This window comes from Bufo gargarizans, chromosome 3 (genome assembly GCF_014858855.1).
Source record: "Bufo gargarizans isolate SCDJY-AF-19 chromosome 3, ASM1485885v1, whole genome shotgun sequence".
Taxonomy (NCBI): Eukaryota; Metazoa; Chordata; class Amphibia; order Anura; family Bufonidae; genus Bufo; species Bufo gargarizans.
In genome coordinates, this window is record NC_058082.1 from 488,615,092 (window position 1) to 488,634,639 (window position 19,548).

The following is a 19,548-nucleotide window of genomic DNA, read 5'->3' on the forward strand; positions in this document are numbered from 1 at the left end:
AAGACCAAATCCACACGGGTGCCACGGGTTACATGCTTGACGGCCGTCAGAAAGTTCACCCAGTAGGCAGTAAAAGTTATCTACCTTCCCTGCCCGTGTTTGCTAGACCACGTGTCTGTGGTCAGATTAACTTTCTGCTAAACGTGGCCATATAGTTCAGGGATACACTTCTGGGAGAAATATTTCCTTCCGGGAACCTTCCATTGCGGTGTGCGAATGGTCACAAATATTCTAAAGGCCTCCAATTCCTCCAATTTATATGGCAGTAGTTGGCAGGCTAGCAGTTCTGACAAATTAGTGGTCAGCCGCTGGGCAAGAGGATTATCTGGCGTCATAATTTTTTTACGCTCGAACATTTGGGCCACGGAAGCCTGCCTCGTGTCAGATGAACGTGACGACGGCACCGTGAAAGGTGGAGTGAAGGACAAATGGGAGGAGAAGGAGAATGAGAAAAGGCAGGACGTGGAGCGCCGGGAGTGTGGCTCTGTAGGTTCTGACGGCGTTGCTCCCACTGGGCTTGGAGATGGGAGGCCAGGTGTCTTCTTAAGGCGGTCGTCTCTAGGTGAGTGTTGGGCTTACCGCAACTTATGTGTTGACAGCACAGGCGCAGATGGCAACACTATTGTTAGCAGCTGACACATTAAAAAAAGCCCACACTGCTGAGCCATGTGCCGGCGTCCAGGGAGCGCAAGATGTGACCGTGCATGGTGGATGGCTCGCTCCAGATACATTTGCAGTCTTTTTTTTGCCTCCTGTGCACTGCGAGTTCTGCCTGCTTCTCCTTCTTCTCCTCCCTATCTGCTGCTCCGTCTCTCCCTCTGAACTCCCCTCCTCTTCCTCTCTTTTGGGCACCCACGTGACCTTCACCACCACTGACATTAGAGATCTCTGAGTAGGCAGCAACAGCAGGGACCACCCTCCTTAGGCTGATCTGGGAACTGTCTTCAGACCGCTGGGTGGCGGCCGTTGCTACCTCCTCTTCCTCATCCGATGCCAAGAATGGCTGCGCATCGGTAAGGTCTGGGAATTGATGAGAAAATAATTCCTCTGACTTTAGTGGAAGGGCTAGGTGGTGGTGGTGTCTTTGGGGGTGCACACAGCAGAGAGTGAGGAGGGTGCAGATACAGAGGATGAGGAGGGTGCAGAAGCGGAAGGCTGAGTGAACCAACTCTGGTGCGTCATTTGACGTAATCGCACGTACCTTCTCCAACTTCCCACTTAGGCTCCGGCCTGGTGCACCTGCCCAACTCCTGCAACCCCTGCGGAATGGCCTGCCTCTTCCTCTGCCTGTCATTTTAAAAATGACCCTGTGACAAAGTCCCTATAGAAGAGCAGTATTTGTGGCAACAGGTATATCACACCAGTTGCAATTAGTTGTTGCAATGGCGTTTGTCCCTCTAAATAGCTGCAGTTTCTCAGCAGAACCGCACACAAATGCTGCACTATTCAAATGCACTATATAGAAATTATATTATAGGTATATCACACCCCTCCCTCAATCAGATTTTTTTGGGGGGCAACTGGTATATCACACCAGTTGCAATTAGTTGTTCCAATGGCGTTTGTCCCTCTGTATAGCTGCAGTATCGCAGCAGAACCGCACACAACTGCTGCACAATAAACATGCACTATAACCACCTCCCGACCGCCTAACGCACCGATGCGTCCGGGAGGTGGTTGATTTGTTCCTCCTGGACGCATCGGCGCGTCATTTCGCGATACCCGAGATTTCCTGTGAACGCGCGCACGCAGGCGCGCGCGCTCACAGGAACAGAAGGTAAGCGAGTGGATCTCCAGCCTGCCAGCGGCGATCGTTCGCTGGCAGGCTGGAGATGTGATTTTTTTTAACCCCTAAAGGTATATTAGACGCTGTTTTGATAACAGCGTCTAATATACCTACTACCTGGTCCTCTGGTGGTCCCTTTTGTTAGGATCGACCACCAGAGGACACAGGTAGGTCAGTAAAGTCGCACCAAACACTACACTACACCCCCCCGTCACTTATTAACCCCTTATAAACCCCTGATCACCCCATATAAACTCCCTGATCACCCCCCCTGTCATTGATCACCCCCCTGTCATTGGTCACCCCCCTGTCAGGCTCCGTTCAGACGTCCGTATGATTTTTACGGATCCACAGATACATGGATCGGATCCGCAAAACACATGCGGACGTCTGAATGGAGCCTGACAGGGGGGTGATCAATGACAGGCGGGTGATCACCCATATAGAGTCTCTGATCACCCCCTGTCATTGATCACCCCCCTGTCTTTGATCACACCCCTGCAAGGCTCCATTCAGACGTCCGTATGATTTTTACGGATCCATGGATACATGGATCGGATCCGCAAAACACATGCGGACGTCTGAATGGAGCCTTACAGGGGGGTGATCAATGACAGGTGGGTAATCACCCATATAGATTCCCTGATCACCCCCTGTCATTGATCACCCCCCTGTCATTGATCACCCCCCTGCAAGGCTCCATTCAGACGTCCGTATGATTTTTACGGATCCATGGATACATGGATCGGATCCGCAAAACACATGCGGACGTCTGAATGGAGCCTTACAGGGGGGTGATCATCCCATATACACTCCCTGATCACCCCCTGTCATTGATCACCCCCCTGTAAGGCTCCATTCAGATGTCCGCATGTGTTTTGCGGATCCGATCCATGTATCCATGGATCCGTAAAAATCATACGGACGTCTGAATGGAGCCTTACCAGGGGGGTGATCAATGACAGGGGGTGATCACCCATATACACTCCCTGATCACCCCCTGTCATTGATCACCCCCCTGTAAGGCTCCATTCAGACGTCCGCATGTGTTTTGTGGATCCGATCCATGTATCCATGGATCCGTAAAAATCATACGGACGTCTGAATGGAGCCTTACCAGGGGGGTGATCAATGACAGGGGGTGATCACCCATATACACTCCCTGATCACCCCCTGTCATTGATCACCCCCCTGTAAGGCTCCATTCAGACGTCCGCATGTGTTTTGCGGATCCGATCCATGTATCCATGGATCCGTAAAAATCATACGGACGTCTGAATGGAGCCTTACCAGGGGGGTGATCAATGACAGGGGGTGATCACCCATATACACTCCCTGATCACCCCCTGTCATTGATCACCCCCCTGTAAGGCTCCATTCAGACGTCCGCATGTGTTTTGTGGATCCGATCCATGTATCCATGGATCCGTAAAAATCATACGGACGTCTGAATGGAGCCTTACCAGGGGGGTGATCACTGACAGGGGGTGATCACCCATATACACTCCCTGATCACCCCCTGTAATTGATCACCCCCCTGTAAGGCTCCATTCAGATGTCCGCATGTGTTTTGCGGATCCGATCCATGTATCCATGGATCCGTAAAAATCATACGGACGTCTGAATGGAGCCTTACCAGGGGGGTGATCAATGACAGGGGGTGATCACCCATATACACTCCCTGATCACCCCCTGTAATTGATCACCCCCCTGTAAGGCTCCATTCAGACGTCCGCATGTGTTTTGCGGATCCGATCCATGTATCCATGGATCCGTAAAAATCATACGGACGTCTGAATGGAGCCTTACCAGGGGGGTGATCAATGATGGAGGTGATCAGGGAGTCTATATGGGTGATCACCCCCCTGTCATTGATCACCCCCCTGTCATTGATCACCCCCTGTCATTGATCACCCCTCCTGTAAGGCTCCATTCAGACATTTTTTTGGCTCAAGTTAGCGGAAATATATATATATATTTTTTGTTTTTTCTTACAAAGTCTCATATTCCACTAACTTGTGTCAAAAAATAAAATCTCACATGAACTCACCATACCCCTCACGGAATCCAAATGCGTAAACATTTTTAGACATTTATATTCCAGACTTCTTCTCATGCTTTAGGGCCCCTAAAAAGCCAGGGCAGTATGAATACCCCACATGTGACCCCATTTCGGAAAGAAGACACCCCAAGGTATTCGCTGAGGGGCATATTGAGTCCATGAAAGATTGAAATTTTTGTTCTAAGTTAGCGTAAAGTGAGACTTTGTGAGAAAAAAACAAAAAAAAATCAATTTCCGCTAACTTATGCAAAAAAAAAAAAATTCTAAGAACTCGCCAGGCCCCTCATTGAATACCTTGGGGTGTCTTCTTTCCAAAGTGGGGTCACATGTGGGGTATTTATACTGCCCTGGCTTTTTAGGGGCCCTAAAGCGTGAGAAGAAGTCTGGGATCCAAATGTCTAAAAATGCCCTCCTAAAAGGAATTTGGGCACCTTTGCGCATCTAGGCTGCAAAAAAGTGTCACACATCTGGTATCGCCGTACTCAGGAGAAGTTGGGGAATGTGTTTTGGGGTGTCATTTTACATATACCCATACTGGGTGAGAGAAATATCTTGGTCAAATGCCAACTTTGTATAAAAAAATGGGAAAAGTTGTCTTTTGCCAAGATATTTATCTCACCCAGCATGGGTATATGTAAAATGACACCCCAAAACACATTCCCCAACTTCTCCTGAGTACGGCGATACCAGATGTGTCACACTTTTTTGCAGCCAAGGTGGGCAAAGGGGCACATATTCCAAAGTGCACCTTTCGGATTTCGCAGGCCATTTTTTACACATTTTGATTGCAAGGTACTTCTCACACATTTGGGCCCCTAAATTGCCAGGGCAGTATAACTACGCCACAAGTGACCCCATTTTGGAAAGAAGACACCCCAAGGTATTCCGTGAGGGGCACGGCGAGTTCCTAGAATTTTTTATTTTTTGTCACAAGTTAGCGGAAAATGATGATTTTTCTTTTTTTTCCTTTTTTCCTTACAAAGTCTCATATTCCACTAACTTGCGACAAAAAATAAATAAATTCTAGGAACTCGCCATGCCCCTCACGGAATACCTTGGGGTGTCTTCTTTCCAAAATGGGGTCACTTGTGGCGTAGTTATACTGCCCTGGCAATTTAGGGGCCCAAATGTGTGAGAAGAACTTTGCAATCAAAATGTGTAAAAAATGGCCTGCGAAATCCGAAAGGTGCACTTTGGAATATGTGCCCCTTTGCCCACCTTGGCAGCAAAAAAGTTTGACACATCTGGTATCGCCGTACTCAGGAGAAGTTGGGGAATGTGTTTTGGGGTGTCATTTTACATATACCCATGCTGGGTGAGAGAAATATCTTGGCAAAAGACAACTTTTCCCATTTTTTTATACAAAGTTGGCATTTGACCAAGATATTTTTCTCACCCAGCATGGGTATATGTAAAATGACACCCCAAAACACATTCCCCAACTTCTCCTGAGTACGGCGATACCAGATGTGTGACACTTTTTTGATGCCAAGGTGGGCAAAGGGGCACATATTCCAAAGTGCACCTTTTTGATTTCACCGGTCATTTTTTACAGATTTTGATTGCAAAGTTCTTCTCACACATATGGGCCCCTAAATTGCCAGGGCAGTATAACTACGCCACAAGTGACCCCATTTTGGAAAGAAGACACCCCAAGGTATTCTGTGAGGGGCATGGTGAGTTCCTAGAATTTTTTATTTTTTGTCGCAAGTTAGTGGAATATGAGAAAAAAATAAAATAAAAAAATCATAATCATTTTCCGCTAACTTGTGACAAAAAATAAAAAGTTCTATGAACTCACTATGCCCATCAGCGAATACCTTAGGGTGTCTACTTTCCGAAATGGGGTCATTTGTGGGTTTTTTCTACTGTTTGGGCATTGTAGAACCTCAGGAATCATGACAGGTGCTCAGAAAATCAGAGCTGTTTCAAAAAGCGGAAATTCACATTTTTGTACCATAGTTTGTAAACGCTATAACTTTTACCCAAACCATTTTTTTTTTGCCCAAACATTTTTTTTTTATCAAAGACATGTAGAACAATAAATTTAGCGAAAAATTTATATATGGATGTCGTTTTTTTTTGCAAAATTTTACAGCTGAAAGTGAAAAATTTCATTTTTTTGCAAAATAATTGTTACATTTTGATTAATAACAAAAAATGTAAAAATGTCAGCAGCAATAAAATACCACCAAATGAAAGCTCCATTAGTGAGAAGAAAAGGAGGTAAAATTCATTTGGGTGGTAAGTTGCATGACCGAGCGATAAACGGTGAAAGGAGTGTAGTGCCGAAGTGTAAAAAGTGCTCTGGTCATGAAGGGGGTTTCAGCTAGCGGGACTGAAGTGGATAATATACTATGTAGAAAGTATATTATAAGTATATTACACCCCTCAGTATGTCACACCTATCGATAGAACACCTATTCCAGTCCTTAAAAGGACTTTTGTGGCCCTATTAGGTAGCGTTTGGTGTCTTTAACAGTCTGTCCCTGCTCCACACAGCAACCTCACCCTACACTGGCAAAAGACTTAATTTAAAATGGTGCCAGATTGGGCTTATTTATAGGGTAGGAGGTGTATCCATGTGCTGAAACGTCTCAATTGGCTGTCCTGTCCCACCTGATGGATGTGTCATGGTTCAAAGTTCAAAACAATGCAAAGAATATGGCGCCTGCGGACATCGCCATATGTTTGCCTGTTCGGCGAAGAGCGAATGAGCAAAGCTCGCCACGAAACGACCGCCAGGCGAACTGCAAGGCCATCTCTAATCTCCAGTATAACGTTAGCACGTCCGAAATATCAGTTACAATCAGTGTAACTTTTTTCGCCGCTGGTGACAGTGATATTACCTGCACTACAGCTCCTGTGTAACGTTTGTGTAGCCTCAAAATATCTGTGACATCCAGTGTACTTTTCCTGTAGACGGTGTCCGTTGCAGACAGTTACACTACCTGCGCTACATCTCCTGTGTAACGTTTGCCCATCCTAAATATCAGTTACTTTAATTCTGTGTAATTTTTTATTAGCCGCTGGTGACAGCGACATTACTTGCACTATACCTCCTGTATAACGTTTGTGCATCCTAAATATGAGTGACATTCATTCAGTGTAATTTTTTTTATCAGGCGGTGGTGACAACAACATTATTTGCGCTATACCTGCAGTTTAATGTTTGTGCATCCTAAATATCAGTGACATTCATTCAGTGTAATTCTTTATTAGGCGGTGGTGACAGCAAAATTATTTGTGCTATACCTCCTGTTTAACGTGTGCACATCCTAAATATCAGTGACATTTATTCAGTGTCATTTTTTATTAGGTGGTGGTGACAGCGACATTACTTGCGCTATACCTCCTGTTTAATGTGCACGCATCCTAAATATCAGTGACATTCTGTGTACTTTATTTGCACATACATTTAAAGCTATCATACCAAGCTTTTAGGTGATCCCAGTGATGATTTCAAAAAGACCTTGGGACTCTTAGTTGATAGGGGACTTGCAGAAAAACTAAAAAAGAAAACCAGTTTCTGCAAATTCCCTTTCCTTCCACACCCTATTTTTACTTTCTGCCAAAAATACATAAAACCCTCATTAATCCACCTAGTTGTCTGATTATTTCAGGAGTTGATTAATTAACTTCAAACCTATCAGCATATATTGACCACACATTGCCATCTAACCTGAGGGCCTTCATTTTAGACTCTATCAATTTCATACTTACACACAATTATTTTCACTACAGGGGGGAGTTCTATTTACAAAAGTGTGGGACGGCAATGGGTACAAAATTTGCCCCTTCATATGCAAATCTATTTATGGGGGCGTTTGAGAGTATGGAGGGCCTTCTGAACCATCCAGATATTGTCTTTTATAAAAGGTTTATTGATGACATCATTTTCATCTGGAAAGGAGGACCCGCCTCTCTATCTGACTTCCTCCAGAAACTAAATCAAAACAGTTGGAACCTGTCCTTTACCGCCCATTCAGACCCTAATTCTATAGTACAGTCGTGGCCAAAAGTTTTGAGAATGACACAAATATCAGTTTTCACAAAGTTTTCTGCTAAACTGCTTTTAGATCTTTGTTTCAGTTGTTTCTGTGATGTAGTGAAATATAATTACACGCACTTCATACGTTTCAAAGGCTTTTATCGACAATTACATGAGATTTATGCAAAGAGTCAGTATTTGCAGTGTTGTCCCTTCTTTTTCAGGATTTTTCCTGACGGATAGCAACCCATTCTTTCATAATCACTTCTTGGAGTTTGTCAGAATTAGTGTTTTTTTTGTTTTTCCACCCGCAATGTGGACCGCGCCGGCATCCTCCATTGTACCCATTTTTTGCTGGGGGATGCGGTGGGACTGCTCCCCCAATGAGAAACACGCTACAGTGTTTGGGGTTTGAGCAGTTCCCCCATATTTGCCACTATATTTCTGTGATTTTGTTTTATATGTATTCAATGTGCCTTTACCTGGCATTTGAACATTCTTTTGCACCTGGTAACCTCCATCACATGGTCTGATATGGGTGTGGCTTACAGTCTTGCTTTATTCACATTGCATTAGTTGTCCTGCTATGCGGTTGTGTGGAAGCTTGGCTGTGAGCTAGATTTCATCACCTTCAGACCGTGTTCACACCATAGTTAGCGTAGTGGTAGGACCCTTGCCATGCTGAGAGACCGCGACGTGGTGCATGATGGGCTCCGATGTGTTCCTGACAGGAATATATTGGCAAAAGTCTCAGCTTTTAATATCTGCTTGTATGACTAGCTAGTATAGTCAGTGGCATATCTGTTTGGTACATTTTTTTCTGTGATTTATATAATTATATTTTTTATCCGCACAATGCTCCGTTTTGTGTAGGATTCCTTTGTGGTGCATGTGGACCGTGCCGGCATCCTCCATTGTACGCATTTTTCGTTGGGGATAGGCGTTTGCTGCGGTACACATGCGGTTGGACTGCTCCACCAATGAGAAACACGCTATAGTGTTTGGGGTTTGAGCAGTTCCCCCATATTTGCCACTATATTTCTGTGATTTTGTTTTATATTCGGATTAGGCCAAAAAAATATGTGCTTATTTTTCTATTACAAGCTATTCATTTATTTATTTGTCTGTCTTTTATATGTGACACTTATGATTTTTATGGATATTTATTTCCTTTATTCCATTCTATTATAGGTCTGTATATTTTATAGGCATGTATATGAGATTACCCTATGTTATAATCCCCTCCCCCCCTTTTTGACCTCACCCTTGGCTGCAGTCCGGTTTTGATGCACTCCACGAATGGAACGCATACGGCACTTCTAGTATCACGAGACCAGGAGCTCTTGCAACACTATATTGGTGTGTAAACATAATAATATAATATATACCGATAGGTACAGACTACCCTTCGAATCAGAGGGTATTTCCATATTTCTTCTCATTTGTCTCTCTAATAACTAAATGAGTATTAACTCTGCCACCTATGCGTTCCACAGGTGGAATACACACCCGAACCTCTGGTGATGTGACCGGAAGACACTGCTCACTATGTCACCCTCATTTCAGTAACTCTATTAGCACTGTAGGAACTCTGCCACTTATGTGCTTCCAAGGTGGAATGCCTATTCGAACTTCCGGTTATGTGACCGGAACACACTGCTGATTACGCCACTATAATTCTTAGGATGATGTTTTTGGTTTAGAGTAATACTCTTTTTATTTTTGTTCACAGCTAATCGCCACCTATTTCTTACATGTATATTGAGATTTCTGCCATATATAGTCTTTATTTTATATGCGGAAATGTACTTCCGGTTCTGGAGTCATGTGACTGGAAGTAGACATACAAACTAAAAAGAATGGCGTGGTATTAAACAAGCAGGAAGTGCTCAAACCCACATGCAGTTGTGCATATATATACAGGGGAGCAGATCCTGCACTTGTGGCCCGTTGTTAATGACGATCCCCAGCAAAAATGCATACAGTGGAGGATGTCAGCAGTGAACCACAAGTACCACAATAGACATCCTACACAAGATAGCAATTATGTGGATGTGATAATCAATATAACAATATAACAAAATAATAGCAAAGACAGGTGCACTCTGCAGTCTTACTAAACCCTCAAACTGATTTTAAAATTGAGAGATTAGCCAACATTTCCTACGGTGTAGGACATGTCTGAGCCCGAGCACCGCGCCAAGTTTTCTCAAGTAGCTCGGGACCTGACACTCACCTACCTGGGCCATATGGGCAATACCAGGAGTCAGTGGACAAATTACAGGAGCATGAGGCCGACTCACAAACAACTCACCAGTTACCTCCAGCATGTAACCATGCTAGCAATGGGAGGAGGGAGGAGTCTGCGAGTCCCACTCAAGACTGGCTGATATGGCCCAGGCCTCACAGGTGCACCTAAATGTAGCCTGTAGATGGAAAGCAGGCACATTTAAATTGGAGTTTATACGCCTCCAGGCATCTTTATATATACAAACTGAAAAGAATGGCGTGGTATTAAACAAGCAGGAAGTGCTCAAACCCACATACAGTTGTGCATATATATACAGGGGAGCAGATCCTGCACTTGTGGCCCGTTGCTCATGATGATCCCCAGCAAAAATGCATACAGTGGAGGATGCCTGCAGCAAACCACAAGTACCACAATAGACACCCTACACAGGATATCAATTATATGGATGTGATGATAATCGATATAACAATATAACAAAATAATAGCAAAGACAGGTGCACTCTGCGGTCTTACTAAACCCTCAAACTGATTTAAAAATTTAGAGTTTAGCCAACATGTCCTACGAGCTACTTGAGAAACCTTGGCACGGTGCTCGGGCTCAGACATGTCCTACACCGTTGGCTAATATCTCAATTTTAAAATCAGTTTGAGAATTTAGTAAGACCGCAGAGTGCACCTGTCTTTGCTATTATGTTGTTATACCGGAAGTACACACCCCACCATTTGGTACTATTTTCTCTTTAATGGGTGCAGTGTATATATACCCTTGTAAGTCTAACTCTTACTTTTAGGCCTTGCTCCTGATGAAGGGGTGATTAATACCCCGAAATGCGTTAAGCTTATCCTAATAAAGAACTACCTTGCTTTATATTGAGAGTCCACTGGGTCATCTATTTGGAGGACGTCAAGGAGTTCACTATTCTACATGCAACCTCAGCGAAGGAGGGTTTGGCATCAAGTGTTTTGAGTTTCTTGCGCCATCCTCCCTGGTGAAGTGAGTAACACACAGTGACCTATCCTAATGTGACCTAATTTTACGGACACTTGTTTGATTTTATTGTTAGTGTTTTAATTTGCATTTGCTTATTTTTTAACCTCCTAAGACATCCTTTTATTCACCTACCTTTTGTATCCCCCCGAGTATCAGGTGTTCATTACTTTATAAGGGATTTTAACACCTCACCTGGGGATTCTATGGTCCCTACCCTGACACCCTACGGCTAGACTCTTAATTGCTCTAGCTTTTTATTTCTTGCCTTTCTGCATCTTGTTTTGGCACTCCGCTACCATCTTTTTTTCCTCTTTAAGTTTTATCCACTATGGCCTGCTAGCCAGACCGTTGCCTGGTGTGAGCAGCCTTACCACTTAATTCCTAAGATTCTTCAACCTTGGCTTTGACACTGTCTGGCGCCCTTCCCCGCCCAAAAAAACCTTCACTCACCCTTCCATTTCTCCAATTTCCCTAATCCCTTTTCCCAAACCCCCTCCTTTTATTTACGCTGCTTTTTTTTCTCTTTATCTCTTGCCTACTGTACGTGTGACATACTTGCAAGCATATATAAAATTTTTATCTTTATCTCTTGCCTACTGTACGTGTGACATACTTGCAAGCATATATACCATTTAATATGCACAAGGCGAGCAGTAAGGGACGGGGAAGTGGCCGTGCTGCTGATGGTGCACGCAGAGGCCGTGGCCCTGGGCGCGGTGAAACTGTGCCTGTTGCCCGAGCACAAGAAACACACTCATCCACGATACCTAGCTTCATGTCCCAGTTTGCAGGGTGGCGCAGGACACGATTCTCGAAATCAGACCAGTGCGACCAGGTGGTCGGTTGTATTGAAGCAGATAATGCTTCCAGTCAGTTAAGCACCACCCTGTCTTCCACAAAGTCCAGTATCAGAAGCCAAGAGTCTGGTCAACAAAATTCTCACCCTGATACTCCTTCCACCCACCATGGAGAGTCGTGGCAAACAAGTGACCCCACACTCAGATATTCTGAGGAGTTGTTTTCATCGCGATTCCTTAATTTGGGCCTCTCAGCAAGCCTGCTTAAAGAGGGACATAAGAAGATCTTGTGCCATGATCCCCAAACTCTGGAGCATCCACAGTCAGAAGAAGATGATGGTAGGGAAAGGCAATTAGTGTTTCACGAGGTGGATAATGATTATGAGAAACAGTTGCCAATAAGTCAATTGCAATTAGTGTCTCAAGAGGTTGATTCTGAGGATGAGACACAGTTGTAAATAACTGAGGTTGTTGTTTGGTCAACAAGTCAGGAGGATGACCAGAGTGAGGAAGTGGAAGAGTATGTGCTGGACGATGAAGTCACTAACCCAATCTGGGAAGGTGGCAAGCCGAGCAAGGTCAGCAGTACAGATAGGGAGGGATTTGCAGCACCGCAACAGGCTGGAAGAGGCAGTGGGGTTGAAAAATGGAGAATGCATGCCACATCAGACAGGCCCACAACTGTTCCCCAGAGCACGCCCTTACAGCAATCTCCCTTGCCAAGTGGTAGGTGTTTCGCAGTCTGGCACTTTTTTAAGGAAAGTGCGGACAATAAAAGAATTGTCATTTGCAACTTGTGCCGTACCAAAATGAGCAGGGGCGTGAACACTATCAACCTCACCACCACCAGTATGATCCGCCACATGGCATCAAAGCACCCTAATAGGTGGGCCGAATGCCTGGGTCCACAAGCAATGTCTGCGGGTCAAACCACTGCCTCCTTGGGCAGGCCGGATGCCTCCCGCCATGCACCGGGACCATTGCAAGTACAATCAGCTAGCACATCCTGTGTCCCAACGCAGCGTACAGATGTCTATACCCCAGGCCTTTGAACAAAAGCGCAAATACCCAGCCACCCACCCACAGACCATAGCACTAAATGCGCACCTTTCCAAATTGCTGGCCCTGGAAATGTTGCCATTTAAGCTTGTGGAAACTGAGGCTTTCCGCAGCTTGATGGTGGCGACTGTCCCATGATACCCTGTCCCCAGCCGCCAATATTTTTCACCGTGTGCAGTCCCAGCCTTACACCAGCATGTGTCACGTAACATCACCCGTGCCCTGACCGATGCAGTTATTGAGAAGGTCCACTTAACGACTGACACATGGACGAGTGCTTTTGACCAGGGATGCTACATTTCCCTGACATCACACTGGATGAACGTTGTGGAGGCTGGGAGCGAGTCATACCCTGGGATTGCACAGGTGCTACCGACGCCAAGAATTGCGGGCCCAATTTCCCTCAGGGTTTCCACTACCGCCTACGTTAGTGGTTGCAACCTCTCCCCCCCTTCTCCTCCTCCTCCTCCTCCACTTCCACCTCTGAATTCTAATCTTGCAGCACCAGTCAGCAATCAGTGAGTAGCTGGAAGCAGTGTAGCACTGCAGTGGGGAAGCGACAACAGGCTGTGCTTAAACTGTTCTCCTTAGGTGACAAACAACACACCGCTTCAGAGCTGTTGCAGGGGATAAGGGACCAGAATGAGCTGTGGCTCTCGCCACTCAACCTTCAACCAGGCACGGTTGTGTCTGATAATGTCTGTAACTTGGTGGCAGCTTTGGAGCTTGGCAAGCTCACACACATACCATGCCTAGCCCACATGTTTATCCTAGTGGTTCAGCGGTTTCTCAAAACCTACCCCAATTTGCCTGAGCTACTGGTGAAGGTGCGCCGCGTGTGTGCCCAATTTCGCAAGTCATCGACAGCTTCCGCCGATCTGACAACGCTGCAGCAGCGCTTGAAATTGCCAGCTCACCGACTGTTGTGCGACGTGAGCACACGCTGGAACTAAACGTTCCACATGTTGGCCAGGCTTTGTGAGCAGCAGAGGACAGTAGTGGAATACCAGCTGCAACATGGTTGTCGCCTTTCCCGTCAGCTTCCGCTCTTCACAAGCGACGAGTGGGCATTGATGTCTGACCTCAGTGAGGTTTTATGCAACTTTGAGGAATCAACACAGATGTTGAGCGGCGATAACGCTATTATCAGCATAACCATCCCACTTCTGTGTCTACTTAAACGCTCGCTGCTCACAATAAAGGCGGACGCTTTGCATGTGAAAGAGGTGGAAATGGGGGAAGAAAGTACACAGGGTGATAGCCAGACCACCCTCAGTTCATCTTCTCAGGACGAATTGTATGAGGAGGAGGAGGAGCAGGAGACAGTTGCCTCCGCTACAGAGGGTAGTACCCATGGAAGTTTTATTCCATCTGTTCAGCGTGGATGGGTAGAAGAGGAGGAAGAGGATGAGCAGATTGAGAGTCATCCTCCTTATGAGGACAGCGATGTCTTGTCTGTTGGGACTCTGGCACACATGGCTGACTTTATGTTAGGGTGCCTTTCCCATGACCCTCGTGTTGTGGCCAACACCGATTACTGGTTGTTCACCCTTCTTGACCCCCGCTGCAAAGAGAACTTCTCATCTCTCATTCCTGTGGTGGAGAGGATATGCAAAATGGTGCAATTCAAGAAGGTCTAGTGTGAAAAATTGCTCTGTTCCAGCTGACAACACTGGTTGCAGAGTACGTAGTTCCTTGGCCAACCGAGGAAGGGAGACGAGGGGAACAGACAGCAGTTCCAACAGAGGCAAGGCAACACTCTCCAAGGCCTGGGACAGTTTTATGACACCCCGCCAGCACCCTCAACCTGATGCGTGGCTTAGTGTCACAAGGAGGGAAACATTTTGGAAGATGGTGAAGGAGTAGGTAGCAGACCGTGTCAGCGTCTTAGTGATCCCTGTGTGCCTTACAACTATTGGGTGTCCAAGCTGGACACGTGGCATGAACTGGCGCTCTATGCCTAGAAGATGCTGGCCTGCCCCGCCGCTAGCATTTTGTCAGGGCTGGTATTTAGTGCTGCTGGCGGCATAATAACTGATAAGCGCATCTGCCTGTCAACTGAAAATGCTGACAGATTGATTCTTATAAAAATGAACAAGGCCTGGATTGCCCCCGACTTCTCTACTCCACCATAAGAAAGAAGTGGCTGAACATAAAGGCACTCTAAATGTGGCTTTTATGGTCTATTGAATACACTGTATTCCCATGCATCCCTTCCACCACTAAAAAGGTTATATGGTTCAATCTTCTTTTTCTCCTCCTATTCCTCCTCCATCATATCAACATGCTTATTAGGCTGCCCTCACTCCAAATGTTTTAGAGGGTCAGCTCAGCAGCGGGCCCTCACACATAATGTTTTAGATGGTCACCAGCAGGCCATCACTCATAATGTTTTTTGTTTTTGAGCATCAACAGCAGGCCCTCAACCATAATGTTTTAGAGGGTCAGCTTAGCAGCAGACCCTCAATCCTACATTTTTAGATGGTCAGCTGGGCAGCAGGCCCTCGCACACAATTTTTTTTAGATGGTCAGCTCGGCAGCAGACCCTCACCCACAACATTTTTTTAGATGATCAGCTCGGCAGCAGGCCCTCTCCAACAATTTTCTTTAGATGGTCAGCTCGGCTGCAGGCCCTCTCCCCTAATGTTTAAGATGGTCAGCTCAGCAGCAGACCCTCACCCCTAATGTTTTAGATGGTCAGATCAGCAGCAGGTCCTCGGCCCTAATGTTTTTGAGGGTCACCAGCAGGCCATAGAAACATAGAGACATAGAATGTGTCGGCAGATAAGAACCATTTGGTCCATCTAGTCTGCCCAATATACTGAATACTATGAATAGCCCTTGGCCCTATCTTATATGAAGGATGGCTGTATGCCTATCCCATGCATGCTTAAACTCCTTCACTGTATTTGCAGCTACCACTTCTGCAGGAAGGCTATTCCATGCATTCACCACTCTCTCAGTAAGGTAATACTTTCTGATATTACTTTTAAACCTTTGTCCCTCTAATTGAGATCTATGTCCTCTTGTAGCAGTTTTTCTTCCTTTAAATATTCTCTCCTCTTTTACTTTGTTGATACCCTTTATGTATTTAAAAGTTTCTATCATATCCCATCTGTCTCGCCTTTTTTCCAAGCTATACATGTTAAGGTCCTTAAATCTTTCCTGGTAAGTTTAATCCTGCAATCCATGTACTAGTTTAGTAGCTCTTCTCTGAACTCTCTCCAAAGTATCAATATCCTTCTGGAGATATGGTCTCTAGTACTGGAGTCTGGAACTGCATTTCCTGCTGTTCTATGACATTGTCTGCCTACCTTTAAGTCTTCTGAAATAATGACTTCAAAATCCCTTTCCTCAGATACTGAGGTTAGGACTGTATCACTGATTTTATATTCTGCTCTTGGGTTTTTACGCCCCAGGTGCATTATCTTGCACTTATCAACATTCAATTTTAGTTGTCAGATTTTTGACCATTCCTCTAGTTTTCCTAAATCCTTTTCCATTTGATGTATCCCTCCAGGAACATCAACCCTGTTACAAATCTTGTTGAAAGAATCAGATTGGTGGTGGCTGCTCTCTATGTAGCTATATGATGTGGTGCTGCAAATCCAAAGAGAGGACACCCTACCTCTCGGGTGTGGATAATATTTTCAAAAAGGAATGTGAGGACGAGCACTCTCACAGTTGGCATACATTTATTGAAGACCTGATATAATTAATCAGCTAAAATGCATAAAACAATAATACAATAAAATAATGTACATCTGTTCAATTTAGCCACAATGGGATGCTCACTGATATCAAGTGATTTGACAGTCTCTGTCCGTCCTATGGAAAAAGATAATGATGGAAGACCTGATGTCCACAAGAATTCAAGCAAGAAATAACACTCTTAGAGGTGTAGCTCCTCAAGTTTTGCTGTTATACCAATGTGGTAGGTAATGGCAGATGATAGTCCCGTCACATATGATGTTATTTGTTGACAGAGAACTTATCAGCTTTATAATTGTCGGCTTTATAGCCGCTTACCTCCCCTTCGTATATCCCTTCAGTCCTGCGATTCGCTTCAGACTGAGTGAACAGGGCTCGTCGGATGCGGCTTGTTCTGTTGTTATATTTGATGGCCGGATTTACCGGCTGCCGATCGCTTACCTCCAAGATCTGTAATATGCAACGAGCGTGAGAAGCCTCCGGCTGGTAAGAGGCTGGCGTCTCACGTGGTTCTACTTGGTATCCGGGTTTGATACTTGCGGAGTACGATTTACGTCACTTCCTGTGACGTGTTCTCTCTAGTACATCCGATACTTCCAAATTGAAATTTTCGGGTATCAGAAGGTATAATACCAAAGTTTGATTTGCATGGCCATGCAATAGAAGAAATGCCGACAGGTATACAGCGCAATCCCAGACGCGTTTCGGGAGTTATCACACTCCCTTCCTCAGTGGTTGCGCCATACCTGTCTCGGACCAACTTTTATACCTCCCCAGGTCACCTTCAAAACCTGGACCGGAGTTCTAGATAACACTATTGCGTTCCTGTGTATTTTGATATTAGAGCTTCTGGTTTTCATAGAGTCCTTCGCTGAATTTTTCGTTGACAACATCCAATTTTAAATGTCGATGAGGGTATACCATCCTTTCAATTCTTTAGGTATAATATACACTAATTGTAATAAATATGAGACTAATGTCACATCACTGAAAGCATCCCATTTGAAGCCATAAGTAATAATGGAAACTATAAGTAATAATGGAAATTTGTGCTACCCACTTCATTTCCTACATTAAATACAATGTATAAAATATAAAATATATAAAATATATAAAAATAGATGATATCTATAAACTGTATCCATAAAATATATCAATAATGTCGATATAACAGTAATACATATATAGATGGAAGATATTTAATATGATATGATTTTATATAACGATGTCGGGCACATATTCGCCACATTTACACCGATATTGGCAATACTTATACAACATCTCCAGTTCTAGGGTGGCCACTCGTCACAAGATGGTTTAACCCATTATCGACCAATAAATTAGGATACCCTTACAAAAAAGGATATCCTTACAAGAAACCAAAGAGTTCCAATTCTGAGTTTAGGCCTGATGGTAACAGACTGCCAAACTCATATATTTTCCGAGACTCCCTCCTAGACATTTGCTTAATATAATTGCCTCCTCTCCAGTGCGGATCCACCTTTTCCAGTGCCGTAAAGACGAGACTGGCCGGATCGCTGTTATGGGCCTCCTTGTAATGTTTAGACAAAGAATGTTTGTCATAGCCCTTCTTGATGTTAGATATATGTTCGGCCAGTCTCGTCTTTAATAACCGTTTTGTTCTACCTATATATTGTCTGTTACACGGGCACTGAACCAGGTAGACCACACCGGTAGAGATGCATGTGAGGCAATCTTTAATGTCCCAAACAAATGTATTCTGTGTAGAGGGGACTGAGATGGTCTTGCGGGGTTTATTATTAATTTTACATGCGATACACTTTCCGCATTTAAAGAAACCTTTTAAATCCATCCAGGTTCCCATCAATGTTCTTTTTTTATCTATTGATTTCACAGAAGGGGCTATTGTAATACCCAAATTGGGTGCCCTGGTGAATATAACCTTTGGAAGTGTGGGTAAAAGATGGCCTATCACCCTGTCATTCAGTATGTGGTGCCAGTGTGTCTTTACCACTTGTTGTATTTTTCTGTGGTCATCATTGAAAGGGAGAATAATTCTGTTGTTGATCACATCGCTTCTCTGGGATGTTTGGGATGTTTGGGATATTTTGCTCTTAGTATCCATTTAATCAACAAAAAAGGTTTGTCTGTCCAGTTTCCTGACCTTTTCCAATGCTTTGTTAACTACTTCATCCGGATAATCTTTATCTCGGAATAGCTGACACATTCCAGCTGCCTCCTCCTCAAAACGTAGATCTTCCGTGCAATTCCTCCTGACCCTCCGCAGCTGGCCAGTAGGGATATTATCAAGCCATCTTGGGAGGTGGCAGCTGGAATATTGAATAAAGCTATTTCTATTCGTTGGCTTGAAAAAGGTATGGCAGACAAACTCACATCATCCAGACCTTAGAACCTTTAGATGCCCAACCAGAGTGGATCATGGGGACCCTGGATATACAATCCCTCTATACATCTATCGATCATCAACAGGGATTGACCGCAGTGCAACGACAGATGGAAAGAGAGGGAGAGTTGGAAGAAACCCACATCCAGTTTATCATCGATGGCATAAAATACATCCTCAACCACAATTACTTTTGTTTTGGGGGTGTATATTATCTGCAGAAGTGTGGGACTGCCATGGGGACCAGGTTTGCCCCCAGCTATGCCAACCTATTCTTGGCAGAATGGGAACATGAAGTCATCAGACCCAGGCTGGGGGCAGACCTGGCCCTATGGCGTCGCTACATCGATGATGTGGTGTTCATTTGGAAGGGTGGAAAAGAAGCTCTTGATCTCTTTTTGAAGGAAATCAATGAGAATCAATTAAATCTGGTCTTCAACGCCATAGTCAAGGAGGAGACCGAATTCCTTGACCTGGTGATTAGAAGACAAAACAATCGGTTTGTCTGCCATAC